Source organism: Zea mays, chromosome 3, assembly GCF_902167145.1.
Source record: "Zea mays cultivar B73 chromosome 3, Zm-B73-REFERENCE-NAM-5.0, whole genome shotgun sequence".
In the NCBI taxonomy this organism is placed as follows: domain Eukaryota; kingdom Viridiplantae; phylum Streptophyta; class Magnoliopsida; order Poales; family Poaceae; genus Zea; species Zea mays.
Genome location: NC_050098.1, coordinates 227,282,665 through 227,295,623, shown reverse-complemented (window position 1 = coordinate 227,295,623; position 12,959 = coordinate 227,282,665).

Below are 12,959 nucleotides of genomic sequence, written 5' to 3'. Positions count from 1 at the left end.
TTTACCGAGGTTCGGTTCTCTCAAACCTACTCCCCGTTGAGGAGGCCACAAAGGCCGGGTCTCTTTCAACCCTTCCCTCTCTCAAACGGTCCCTCGGACCGAGTGAGCTTCTCTTCTCAAATCACTTGGGAATCAAACTTCCCGCAAGGACCACCACACAATTGGTGTCTCTTGCCTCAATTACAAGTGAGTGTTTGATCACAAGAAAGAATGCGAAAGAAAAGAAGTGATCCAAGCGCAAGAGCTCAAATGAACACTACAAATCACTCTCTCTAGTCACTAAGGCTTTATGTGGAGTTGGGAGATGATTTGATCTCTTTTGGTGTGCTTTGCAATGAATGCTAGCTCTTGTATAGTGGTTGGAAGTTAGAAAACTTGGATGCAATGAATGGTGGGGTGGTTGGGGTATTTATAGCCCCAACCACCAAACTAGCCGTTTGGTGGAGGCTGTCTGTCGTATGGTGCACCGGACATGTCCGGTGCGCCTGCCACTTCACCAATGTCGTTGGGATTCGACTGTTGGAGCTCTGACTTCTGGGCCCGCCTGGATGTCTGGTGCACACCGGACATGTACTGTTCAATGTCCGGTGCGCCAGTATGGGCGTGTCTGACTTCTGCGCGCTTCTGGCGCGCATTGAATGCGCCTGCAGGTGACCGTTGGCGCGAAGTAGCCGTTGCTCCGGAGTTGCACCGGACAGTCCGGTGTACACCGGACATGTCCGGTGAATTATAGCGGAGCAGTCGTTCTGATTTCCCGAGGCTGCCAAGTTCCAGAGCCGCGTTCCTTTGGAGCACCGGACACTGTCCGGTGTACACCGGACAGTCCGGTGAATTATAGCGCGCCGGCTCTGAAAATTCCCGAAGCTGAGGAGTTCAGCGCGGAGTCCCCTGGTGCACCGGACATGTACTGTAGAATGTCCGGTGGTGCACCGGACATGTCCGGTGCGCCAGACCAGGGCACACTTCGGTATGTTTTTAGCTCTTCATTTTGAACCCAACTTTGGTCTTTTAATTGGCTTGTTGTGAACCTTTGACACCTGTATAACTTATACACTAGAGCAAACTAGTTAGTCCAATTGTTTGTGTTGGGCAATTCAACCACCAAAATTATTTAGGGACTAGGTGTAAGCCTAATTCCCTTTCAATCTCCCCCTTTTTGGTGATTGATGCCAACACAAACCAAAGCAAATATAGAAGTGCATAATTGAACTAGTTTGCATAATGTAAGTGCAAAGGTTGCTTGGAATTGAGCCAATATAAATACTTACAAGATATGCATGGATCGTTTCTTCGTTTTTTAACATTTTGGACCATGCTTGCACCACATGTTTTGTTTTTGCAAACTCTTTTGTAAATCCTTTTCAAAGTTCTTTTGCAAATAGTCAAAGGCAAATGAATAAGATTTTGCAAAGCATTTACAAGATTTGAAATTTTCTCCCCCTGTTTCAAATGTTTTTCCTTTGACTAAACAAAACTCCACCTAAATGAGATCCACCTCTTAGTGTTCAAGAGGGTTTTGATATACCATTTTTGAAATACTGCGTTCTCCCCCTTTTGAACACAATAAGATACCAATGGAAAATACTCTTTGAAAAACCAAGTTTTTGAAATTGGTGGTGGTGCGGTCCTTTTGCTTTGGGCTCATACTTTCTCCCCCTTTAGCATGAATCGCCAAAAACGGAATCATTAGAGCCCTTTAAGTGCTTTCTTCCCCTTTGGTCATAAATAAATGAGTTAAGATTATACCAAAGACGAAGTCCTTTTGCTTTCTCCCCCAAAGATGGAGAGCGACTCGGAGCGACGACGAAGGGTGAGTTACGGAGTGGAAGCCTTTGTCTTCGCTGAAGACTCCAATTCCCTTTCAATACACCTATGACTTGGTTTGAAATAGACTTTAAAAGCACATTAGTCATAGCATATGAAAGAGACATGATCAAAGGTATATAGATGAGCTATATGTGCAAGTCAACAAAAGAAGTTCCTAGAATCAAGAATATTTAGCTCATGCCTAAGTTTGTTAAAAGTTTGTTCATCAAGAGGCTTGGTAAAGATATCGGCTAATTGGTCTTTAGTATTAATGTAAGAAATCTCGATATCTCCCTTTTGTTGGTGATCCCTAAGAAAATGATACCGAATGGCTATGTGTTTAGTGCGGCTATGCTCGACGGGATTATCCGCCATCTTGATTGCACTCTCATTATCACATAGCAAAGGGACTTTGGTTAATTTGTAACCATAGTCCCGCAGGGTTTGCCTCATCCAAAGCAATTGCGCGCAACAATGGCTTGCGACAATGTACTCAACTTCGGCGGTGGAAAGAGAGACCGAATTTTGCTTCTTTGAAGCCCAAGACACCAAAGATCTTCCCAAGAACTGGCAAGTCCCCGATGTGCTCTTCCTATTGATTTTACACCCCGCCCAATCGGCATCCGAATATCCAATCAAATCAAATGTGGATCCCCTAGGATACCAAAGCCCAAACTTAGGAGTATAAGCCAAATATCTCAAGATTCGTTTTACGGCCGTAAGGTGAGCTTCCTTAGGGTCGGCTTGGAATCTTGCACACATGCATACGGAAAGCATAATATCCGGTCGTGATGCACATAAATAGAGTAAAGAACCTATCATCGACCGGTATACCTTTTGATCCACGGACTTACCTTCCGTGTCGAGGTCGAGATGCCCATTAGTTCCCATGGGTGTCTTGATGGGCTTGGCATCCTTCATCCCAAACTTGTTTAGAATGTCTTGAGTATACTTCGTTTGGCTAATGAAGGTGCCCTCTTGGAGTTGCTTCACTTGAAATCCCAAGAAGTACTTTAGCTCCCCCATCATAGACATCTCAAACTTTTGTGTCATGATCCTACTAAATTCTTCACATGTAGACTCGTTAGTAGACCCAAATATAATATCATCAACATAAATTTGGCATACGAACAAGTCGTTTTCAAGAGTTTTAGTAAATAAGGTAGGATCGGCTTTTCCGACTTTGAAGCCATTAGCGATAAGGAAATCTCTAAGGCATTCATACCATGCTCTTGGGGCTTGCTTGAGCCCATAAAGCGCCTTAGAGAGTTTATAAACATGGTTAGGGTACTCACTATCTTCAAAGCCGGGAGGTTGCTCAACATAGACCTCTTCCTTGATTGGTCCATTGAGGAAGGCACTTTTTACGTCCATTTGATAAAGCTTAAAGCCATGGTAAGTAGCATAGGCCAATAATATGCGAATTGACTCAAGCCTAGCTACGGGTGCATAGGTTTCACCGAAATCCAAACCTTCGACTTGGGAGTATCCCTTGGCCACAAGTCGAGCTTTGTTCCTTGTCACCACACCATGCTCATCTTGCTTGTTGCGGAAGACCCATTTGGTTCCTACAACATTTTGGTTAAGACGTGGAACTAAATGCCATACCTCATTCCTAGTGAAGTTGTTGAGCTCCTCTTGCATCGCCACCACCCAATCCGAATCTTGGAGTGCTTCCTCCACCCTGTGTGGCTCAATAGAGGAAACAAAGGAGTAATGCTCACAAAAATGTGCAACACGAGATCTAGTAGTTACCCCCTTATGAATGTCGCCGAGGATGGTGTCGACGGGGTGATCTCGTTGGATTGCTTGGTGGACTCTTGGGTGTGGCGGCCTTTGTTGCTCATCTTCCTTGTCTTCCTCATTTGCATCTCCCCCTTGATCATTGCCATCATCTTGAGGTGGCTCATTTGCTTGATCTTCTACTTCATCAACTTGAGCTTCATCCTCATTTTGAGTCGGTGGAGATGCTTGCGTGGAGGAGGACGATTGATCTTGTGCATTTGGAGGCTCTTCGGATTCCTTAGGACACACATCCCCAATCGACATGTTCCTTAGCGCGATGCACGGAGCCTCTTCATCACCTATCTTATCAAGATCAACTTGCTCTACTTGAGAGCCGTTAGTCTCATCAAACACAACGTCACAAGAAACTTCAACTTGTCCAGTGGACTTGTTAAAGACTCTATATGCCCTTGTGTTTGAATCATATCCTAGTAAAAAGCCTTCTACAGTTTTAGGAGCAAATTTGGATTTTCTACCTCTTTTAACAAGAATAAAGCATTTGCTACCAAAAACTCTAAAATATGAAATGTTGGGCTTTTTACCGGTTAGGAGTTCATAGGATGTCTTCTTGAGGATTCGGTGTAGATATAACCGGTTGATGGCGTAGCAAGCGGTGTTGACCGCCTCCGCCCAAAACCGATCCGAGGTCTTGTACTCATCAAGCATGGTTCTAGCCATGTCCAATAGAGTTCGATTCTTCCTCTCCACTACACCATTTTGTTGTGGCGTGTAGGGAGAAGAGAACTCATGCTTGATGCCCTCCTCCTCAAGGAAGTCTTCGATTTGAGAGTTCTTGAACTCCGTCCCGTTGTCGCTTCTAATCTTCTTGATCCTTAAGCCGAACTCATTTTGAGCTCGTCTCAAGAATCCCTTTAAGGTCTCTTGGGTTTGAGATTTTTCCTGTAAAAAGAATACCCAAGTGAAGCGAGAATAATCATCCACTATTACAAGACAATACTTACTCCCGCCGATGCTTATGTAAGCAATCGGGTCGAATAGATCCATGTGGAGTAGCTCAAGTGGCCTGTCGGTCGTCATGATGTTCTTGTGTGGATGATGGGCACCAACTTGCTTTCCTGCTTGACATGCGCTACAAACCCTGTCTTTCTCAAAATGAACATTTGTTAGTCCTAAAATGTGTTCTCCCTTTAGAAGCTTGTGAAGATTCTTCATCCCAACATGTGCTAGTCGGCGATGCCAGAGCCAGCCCATGTTCGTCTTAGCAATTAAGCAAGTGTCGAGTTCAGCTCTATCAAAATCTACCAAGTATAGCTGACCCTCTAACACTCCCTTAAATGCTATTGAATCATCACTTCTTCTAAAGACAGTGACACCTATATCAGTGAAAAGACAGTTGTAGCCCATTTTACATAATTGAGATACAGAAAGCAAATTGTAATCTAAAGAATCTACAAGAAAAACATTGGAAATAGAATGGTCAGGTGATATAGCAATTTTACCCAATCCTTTGACCAAACCTTGATTTCCATCCCCGAATGTGATAGCTCGTTGAGGATCTTGGTTTTTCTCGTAGGAGGAGAACATCTTCTTCTCCCCTGTCATGTGGTTTGTGCACCCGCTGTCGATGATCCAACTTGAGCCCCCGGATGCATAAACCTACAAAACAAGTTTAGTTCTTGACTTTAGGTACCCAAATGGTTTTGGGTCCTTTGGCATTAGATACAAGAACTTTGGGTACCCAAACACAAGTCTTTGACCCCTTGTACTTGCCCCCAACATATTTGGCAACTACTTTGCCGGATTTGTTAGTCAACACATAAGATGCATCAAAAGTTTTAAATGAAAGACTATGCTCATTTGATGCACTAGGAGTTTTCTTCTTAGGCAACTTAGCACGGGTTGGTTGCCTAGAGCTAGATGTCTCACCCTTATACATAAAAGCATGGTTAGGGCCAGAGTGAGACTTCCTAGAATGAATTCTCCTAATTTTGTCCTCGGGATAACCGGCAGGGTATAAAATGTAACCCTCGTTATCCTGTGGCATGGGAGCCTTGCCCTTTACAAAATTTGACAATCTTTTAGGAGGGGCATTAAGTTTGACATTGTCTCTCCTTTGGAAGCCAATGCCATCCTTGATGCGAGGGCGTCTCCCATTATAAAGCATGCTACGAGCAAATTTAAATTTTTCATTCTCTAAGTTATGCTCGGCAATTTTAGCATCTAATTTAGCTATATGATCATTTTGTTGTTTAATTAAAGCCATGTGATCATGTATATATAGCATCAATGTTAACATCTCTACATCTAGTACAAATAGAAGTGTGCTCAACGGTAGATGTAGAGGGTTTGCAAGATTTTAGTTCTACAACCTTAGCATGCAATATTTCATTTTTACTTCTAAGGTCAGAAATAGTAGCATTGCAAACATCAAAATCTTTAGCCTTAGCAAGCAATTTTTCATTTTCATTTCTAAGGCTAGCAAGAGAAATGTTCAATTCTTCAAACCTAGCAAGCAAATCATCATTAACATCTCTAGGATTGGAAGTTGAAACATTACAAACATGAGAATCAACCTTATCTAACAAATTAGCATTTTCATTTCTAAGGTTGTCTATTGTCTCATGGCAAGTACTTAGCTCACTAGATAATTTTTCACATTTTTCTACTTCTAGAGCATAAGCATTTTTAACCTTAACATGCTTCTTATTTTCTTTAATAAGGAAGTCCTCTTGGGTGTCCAAGACATCATCCTTTTCATGAATGGCACTAATCAATTCATTAAGTTTCTCTTTTTGTTGCATGTTGAGGTTGGCAAAAAGAGATCGTAAGTTATCTTCCTCATCACTAACATTTTCATCACTAGAGGATTCATATCTAGTGGAGGATTTGGATTTAACCTTCTTCTTTTTGCCGTCCTTTGCCATGAGGCACTTGTGGCCGACGTTTGGGAAGAGGAGTCCCTTGGTGACGGCGATGTTGGCGGCGTCCTCGTCGTCGGAGGAGTCGGTGGAGCTCTCGTCGGAGTCCCATTCGCGGCACACGTGGGAATCGCCGCCCCTCTTCTTGTGGTACCTCTTCTTTTCTCTTCTCTTGCCCTTCTTGTCGTTATCCCTGTCACTGTCACTTGATAATGGACATTTGGCAATAAAGTGACCGGGCTTACCACACTTGTAGCAAACCTTCTTGGAGCGGGACTTGTAGTCTTTCCCCCTCCTTTGTTTGAGGATTTGGCGGAAGCTCTTGATGACGAGCGCCATTTCCTCATTGTCGAGCTTGGAGGCGTCGATTGGTTGTCTACTTGGTGTAGACTCCTCCTTCTTTTCTTCCGTCGCCTTGAATGCGACGGGTTGAGCTTCGGATGTGGAGGGATCATCAAGCTCGTTGATCTTCCTCGAGCCTTCGATCATGCACTCAAAACTCACAAAATTCCCGATTACTTCCTCGGGGGTCATTAGTGTGTATCTTGGGTTGCCACGAATTAATTGTACTTGAGTAGGGTTAAGAAAAATAAGAGATCTTAAAATAACCTTAACCATTTCGTGGTCATCCCATTTCTTGCTCCCGAGGTTGCGCACTTGATTCACCAAGGTCTTGAGCCGGTTGTACATGTTTTGTGGCTCCTCCCCTTTGCGAAGCCGGAACCGACCGAGCTCCCCCTTGATCGTCTCCCTCTTGGTGATTTTTGTGAGCTCATCTCCTTCGTGTGCGGTTTTGAGCACATCCCAAACCTCCTTGGCGCTCTTCAACCCTTGCACTTTGTTATACTCCTCTCTACTTAGAGAGGCGAGGAGTATTGTTGTTGCTTGAGAGTTGAAGTGCTCGATTTGGACCACCTCATCCTCATCATAGTCTTCATCCCCTACGGATGGTACCTGTGCACCAAACTCAACAACATCCCATATACTTTTGTGGAGTGAGGTTAGATGAAATTGCATTAAATCACTCCATCTAGCATAATCTTCACCATCAAATGTTGGTGGTTTGCCTAATGGGACGGAAAATAAAGGTGTATGTTTGGAAATGCGAGGGTAGCGTAGGGGAATCTTACTATACTTCTTACGCTCTTGGCGCTTAGAAGTGACGGACGCCACGTCGGAGCCGGAGGTGGATGCCGATGACGAATCGGTCTCGTAGTAGACCACCTTCTTCATCCTCTTTTTCTTGTCCCCACTCCGTTGCGGCTTGTGGGAGGAAGACTTCTCCTTCTTCTCTTTGTGTGAAGAAGATTTCTTCTCCTTCCCTTTGGGGGAATCCTTCTTCTTCTCCTTCCCTTTGGAGGAGTCTTTCTTCTCCTTCCTCTTGGTGCGGGACTCTTCCGATGAAGTGCTCCCGTGGCTTGTAGTGGGCTTTTCGCCGGTCTCCATCTCCTTCTTGGCGTGATCTCCCGACATCACTTCGAGCGGTTAGGCTCTAATGAAGCACCGAGCTCTGATACCAATTGATAGTCGCCTAGAGGGGGGGTGAATAGGGCGAAACTGAAATTTACAAATATAAACACAACTACAAGCTGGGTTAGCGTTAGAAATAAGGAGAGTCCGAGAGAGGGCGTGAAAACAAATCGCAAGCGAATAATGAAGTGAGATACGTGGATTTGTTTTACCGAGGTTCGGTTCTCTCAAACCTACTCCCCGTTGAGGAGGCCACAAAGGTCGGGTGTCTTTCAACCCTTCCCTCTCTCAAACGGTCCCTCGGACCGAGTGAGCTTCTCTTCTCAAATCACTTGGGAATCAAACTTCCCGCAAGGACCACCACACAATTGGTGTCTCTTGCCTCAATTACAAGTGAGTGTTTGATCACAAGAAAGAATGCGAAAGAAAAGAAGCGATCCAAGCGCAAGAGCTCAAATGAACACTACAAATCACTCTCTCTAGTCACTAAGGCTTTGTGTGGAGTTGGGGGAGGATTTGATCTCTTTTGGTGTGCTTTGCAATGAATGCTAGCTCTTGTATAGTGGTTGGAAGTTAGAAAACTTGGATGCAATGAATGGTGGGGTGGTTGGGGTATTTATAGCCCCAACCACCAAACTAGCCGTTTGGTGGAGGCTGTCTGTCGTATGGTGCACCGGACAGTCTGGTGTACACCGGACAGTCCGGTGCACACCGGACATGTCCGGTGCGCCTGCCACTTCACCAATGCCGTTGGGATTCGACCGTTGGAGCTCTAACTTCTGGGCCCGCCTGGATGTCCGGTGCACACCGGACATGTACTGTTCAAAGTCCGGTGCGCCAGTATGGGCGTGCCTGACTTCTGCGCGCTTCTGGCGCGCATTGAATGCGCCTGCAGGTGACCGTTGGCGCGAAGTAGCCGTTGCTCCGGAGTTGTACCGGACAGTCCGGTGTACACCGGACATGTCCGTTGAATTATAGCGGAGCAGCCGTTCTGATTTCCCGAGGCTGCCAAGTTCCAGAGCCGCGTTCCTTTGGAGCACCGGACACTGTCCGGTGTACAGTCCGGTGAATTATAGCGCGCCGGCTTTGAAAATTCCCGAAGCTGAGGAGTTCAGCGCGGAGTCCCCTGGTGCACCGGACAGGTACTGTAGAATGTCCGGTGGTGCACCGGACATGTCCGGTGCGCCAGACCAGGGCACACTTCGGTATGCTTTTAGCTCTTCATTTTGAACCCAACTTTGGTCTTTTAATTGGCTTGTTGTGAACCTTTGACACCTGTATACCTTATACACTAGAGCAAACTGGTTAGTCCAATTGTTTGTGTTGGGCAATTCAACCACCAAAATTAATTGGGGACTAGGTGTAAGCCTAATTCCCTTTCACCGGGGACCTAGGGGTTGTGGAGGCTAGGCATGCCCCAATCCGGGTAGGTTATCGAGAGGTAACGAAATTTGATCCTCTTTTTGAGTTCCTTGTGTTATTCTCTGTCTCTTCATGCCTCAGTCTGAAGCGCAAGGCGGGTGCATCGATCTTGACCACCGCAAAGGTCGTGAAGACGTGTGCGGGGTCATCGGCCGGGGCTGCGGCCCACCCAGTCCCCTGGGTCGACGCTGCCCGGGAGGCTCTTCAGCGGGGTGACGAGGCGTCCAGGCTTGCCCTAGAGGGGTAGGCTAGACAGGAGGTCTTTGTTGCCGAGGTGGCTGCGGCGCCCCCGACAATGTCTGTCGAGTTCATCTTAGACCTATCCATGGAGGGCTGGGGGTGGCTGACACGACATGGCGGCGGTGGCGCCAACTCCCTCGGTATCAGTGATCTCTCTCCTCGATTCCCCGGCTTCCGACCGAGGCGAGGGGGTGGCTGACGCCGATGAAGCTGGTCCCTCAATGCGGCCGGAGGTCCTAGTCCTAGAGCACACCGTGCTCTTCCTTGACGATGAGGTGAGCAGCGTCGTTGTCCCCATTGGGAGAATCCCATCGGGTGGGGAGACCCACGCCTTATGTGGCTAGACATCGACTCCCTAGACGATGAGCCAATGTTTGTCCTTGACGAGGAGGAGGAGTAGGAGATGTGGGAGGAATTCTAGAACCTTGGCCGGGTAAGAGGATCGAGCATCTTGCATGGCGACACATCCCCTTTCGTAGGGTGTGTCTTGATGGTGTCAATTTTCCTTTCAAGGTCTCATGGCGAAGACCGCTGCCAAGTCCTTCCTTTGTTGTGAGTGTGGCGTCTAGGACACGCTACGGTGCTAGAGGGGCTTGCTTGATTGGTCAAATGAGCAGCTTGCCCAGAAGAGCGTCGAGGCAGCAGATCTCTAAGCGTTGTGCTCGGAACTTAGGGACGAGGCCGCAGCGGCACAGCGGGAGGTGGCACCCTTGGCCATGAAGGTTCGCTCGCTCAAAGAGCACCTTCAGAGGGTGTCTGGCGAATGGGAGGAGCTTTGGTGTCAGGCTGTCGAAGCCTCTTCCTGAGATAGATCCCTCACCGAGGATCTCAAGGACCAGCAGTCCGAGGCCCAGGGCCTAAGGAACCTAGTGGGAGGTATGTGTTGCTTTCCTATATTTCACCTACCCCAACCATCTTGGTTGTGTCTCAGCATTTTGTCTGATTTTAGAGCTTGAGCGAGACCTCGATGTCTCTATTGAGACGTCCCAAACGCTCTCCCAGACTGTTGACGAGAAGATTGTCGCGCTCAATGCTCTGTCCGAGGCGGTGGCAGACTTTTGCCAAACCTTCGACGCTGAAGACATCCCCTCGGGTGGATCTTTGCCGGGCTATTTACTCATGAGGTTCGGTCATACCATAAAGGTGCCCTGTGTCCCCGTTGAGGAGCCTACGAAGAGCCAGGTCTTTTCCAACCTTAATCCTCCCTTCATCGACCATAAAGATCTAAGTGAAATCACTCAAACTGCTCAACGAGCGGGTAATACAAACTTCTTGAGGTTGTCGACAAGACTGAAGACTCTCAAGCGACTTCTAGCTGTTTAGGAGCTAGAAGCTCCAAGAGAACAAATCCGCACAAGTCAATGTTTGCTCAGAGCTCAACAAGAGAGAGGGAGAGAAATAAAAGTTCAAGAATGGAGAACCAATCTTCACACCAAGTTTTCCTCAAACCTTTGGAGAGGAAGAGAGTTGAGTTGTGAGAGGGATTGGGGGAGTAAATGCCCTTCAAAATGCTTTTTTGTCACAAGTTTGGTTAGAGTTGCATGTGTGGGGTCAATGTGGATAGAGATAGTTGGAGCTATTTATATGGAGGTGTCCATATCTGACCATTGTATTGAAGTCTGCGAGTTATGCGGTTGAACCACATGAAACAACGATTGAGTTGATTTTCTATAGAGAAGTCAATTAAAGTCACTGGTTCAACGATCGAGTCGATTTTCTATAGAGAAGTCAATTAAATATTAAGTCAATTAAATATTAAGTCAATTAAAGTCACCACATGAAACAACCGTTTGAGTCGATTTTCTAATTGTTTAGTACACAATACTTAATATTTAAATATTTAATGTGTGTAAGCTTATATAGTTTAAGGGATATCATTTATTCCTTCTCTTCCAATTTTTAGGAACATATCTAATAATTCAGACACACATCACACATGCCACAGGCTAGCGGGTATAGGTCAAGAGAGAACATACACATCCCACCATACCCGATGGGTATAATAAAGTGCCCAATAAAATACACGTGGGCATCAAAATTCACTATACCCATGCCCTAATGAGGTTTTTACCCATCAAGTATTGGGTATCCATTGCTATCTCTATTGGTAAAGATCAGAACTAGTAATCAAAAATAAAAAAATGTGAAAATAAATGGGTGAACGGCTTGAACTACCCCCTCCCCTTCTATTTTGTACGAGTGCAAGAGTATGATAGTGTATGAGTGCAAAGAGTATGATAGAGTTCCGTTTTTTAAACCGGAGGGATAAAATCACAAAGTTGAAAAACGATAAGTAAAATCACAATTATAAGGCTAAAGAGGGATATAATCACAAATGCCACATTGAGAGCACCTAGAGGGGGGGTGAATAGGTGATCCTGTAAAACTTCAAAACTTAAGCCACAAAAACTTATTAAGTGTTAGCACAATTATGGCCAAGTGGCTAGAGAGGAGTCAAAACACAATAACCACAAGAAATCAATCACAGAGATGACACGGTGGTTATCCCGTGGTTCGGCCAAGTACAAAACTTGCCTACTCCACGTTGTGGCGTCCCAACGGACGAGAGTTGCACTCAACTCCTCTCAAGTGATCCAATGATCAACTTGAATACCACGGTGTTCTTGCTTTTCTTTTCTCAATCCCGTTTGCGAGGAATCTCCACAACTTGGAGCCTCTCGCCCTTACAAAAAGATGTTCACAGAGAATCACGGAGCAAGGGAGGGATTAGCAACTCACACACGACAAAAAATCACAGCAAATACGCACACACAAGACCCAGACTTGAGCTCAAGAGACTAGCACACTAGAACGGAGCTCAAATCACTAGAATGTCGAACAAGTGCGCAAGATTGATGTGTGAGTGATCAAGAGTGCTCAAGGAATGCTTCGTTCTCTCCTCCATGCGCCTAGGGGTCCCTTTTATAGCCCCAAGGCAGCTAGGAGCCGTTGAGAACAAATCTGGAAGGCCATCCTTGCCTTCTGTCGTCGGGCGCACCGGACAGTCCGGTGCACACCGGACACTGTCCGGTGCCCGATTTCTTTCCTTAACAGGCGCAGCCGACCGTTGGAGATCTGGCGCACCGGACAGTCCGGTGCACACCGGACAGTCCGGTGCCTTCTTCCGACCGTTGGCCAGACCACGTGTCGCGCGCAGATTCCGCGGCCGACCGTTGGCTCGGCCGACCGTTGGCTCACCGGACAGTCCGGTGCACACCGGACAGTCCGGTGAATTTTAGCCGTACGCCGTCGGCAAATTCCCGAGAGCGGCCTCTTCGGCCGAGGCAGCCTGGCGCACCGGACACTGTCCGGTGCACCACCGGACAGTCCGGTGCCTCAGACCGAAACAGCCTGTTG